This window comes from Nothoprocta perdicaria, unplaced genomic scaffold (assembly GCF_003342845.1).
Source record: "Nothoprocta perdicaria isolate Ctin4 unplaced genomic scaffold, notPer1 scaffold_664, whole genome shotgun sequence".
NCBI lineage: Eukaryota > Metazoa > Chordata > Aves > Tinamiformes > Tinamidae > Nothoprocta > Nothoprocta perdicaria.
In genome coordinates, this window is record NW_020455937.1 from 19897 (window position 1) to 21620 (window position 1724).

The window sequence follows — 1724 nt, forward strand, 5'->3', positions numbered from 1 at the left end:
CGGCCCCCGGCACCCGCTGCCCACCCTGCGGCACGGCCCACGGTTCATCCTGCGGCACCGTCCTCAGGGCGCCCTGCGGCACCCGCCACGGTTCACCCTGCAGCACCCACCCCAGGGCACCCTACAGCACCGGCCACGGTTCACCCTGCGGCACCCGCCACGGTTCACCCTGCAGCACCCACCCCAGGGCACCCTACAGCACCGGCCACGGTTCACCCTGCGGCACCGGCCACAGTTCACCCTGCAGCACCGGCCACAGTTCAGCCTGCAGCACCATCCCCGGGGCGCCCTGCGGCACCGGTCCCGGCCTGATCCAAACCTGGCCCCGCGGCACCGACCCCGGCCCGATCCAAACGTCCCGCCGCGGCACCGCTCGTGGCTGCAGCGGCCCCGCGGCCCCGCGCGGCTCCCGCACCCCACGGCCCCCCTGGCGCTGCGGGGCCGGCGGCACCTGGGCGGGTGGCTGCAGCCGGCGTCGCTGCAGCGCGTGGGCTGCGTGCTGGGCACGTGCCAGGTGCAGAACCTCAGCCACCGCCTGTGGCAGCTCGTGGGGCAGCCGGGCCGCCAGGACTCGTCGCCCATGAACCCGCGCAGCCCGCACAGCTACGGCTGAGCCGCGCGCCCCGCCGTCACTAAAGCGCTTCAGCCTCCGCCTCGGCTCGCTGCGGCGCTGCGGGGGGGACGCCGGGCGCGCGGCCCACGCAGGGCTGCTCGCGCCCCACATGGGGCCAGCCCTGAGCCGGGCAGGGCTGCATGGGGCGCAGCGCCCACGTGCAGGGGGCCAGGGCAGCTCCCCAAAGCTGCAATGCATGGGGTGCAGCACCTACATGCGGGGTGCCAGGGCACCTCCCCAAAGCTGCAATGCATGGGGCGCAGTGCCCACGTGCAGGGGGCCAGGGCAGCTCCCCAAAGCAGCGGTGTACGGGGTGCAGCGCCTACATGCAGGGGGCCAGGGCAGCTCCCCAAAGCTGCAATGCATGGGGCGCAGCGCCCATGTGCAGGGGGCCAGGGCAGCTCCCCAAAGCTGCAATGCATGGGGCGCAGTGCCCACGTGCAGGGTGCCAGGGCAGCTCCCCAAAGCTGCGATGTACGGGGTGCAGCGCCTACATGCAGGGTGCCAGGGCAGCTCCCCAAAGCAGCGGTGTACGGGGTGCAGCGCCTACATGCAGGGGGCCAGGGCAGCTCCCCAAAGCTGCAATGCATGGGTGCAATGCCTATGTGCAGGGTGCCAGGGCAGCTCTCCAAGGCTGGGCTGCAGTGGGGTGCAGGCGCTGCACCCCAGGGCCAGGCGCAGCGCAGGGCTGCAGCCCCCACGGACGAGCCCACGGTGCTCGCAGCACCCTGCGCGCTGGGCGCTGCTGCTGCGCCCCATGGTGCAGACACGGGGACTGGTCCCTTCACTGGGCGCGGGCAGAGCCCGTGGGACGGGGCACCCCGTCCCCATGCACCCTGCACCCTCCTGCTCTCCTGGGGCCCCCATATCTCCCAAAGCACCCATGTGTCCCCTGCAAGCACTCGCATACCCTGGAACCCCTCACCCCCATCCCTCTGCCTTGGGGCACCCTCCAGCCCTCTCGCAAGCACCCGTGCGCCCTGGGAACACCGCGCTCCCTCGTGGAGCGCCCACATCCCTCCCGGAGCACCCTCATCCCGGGAGCACCCTCATCCCGGGAACACCCTCATCCCGGGAGCACCCTCATCCCGGGAACACCCTCATCCCGGGA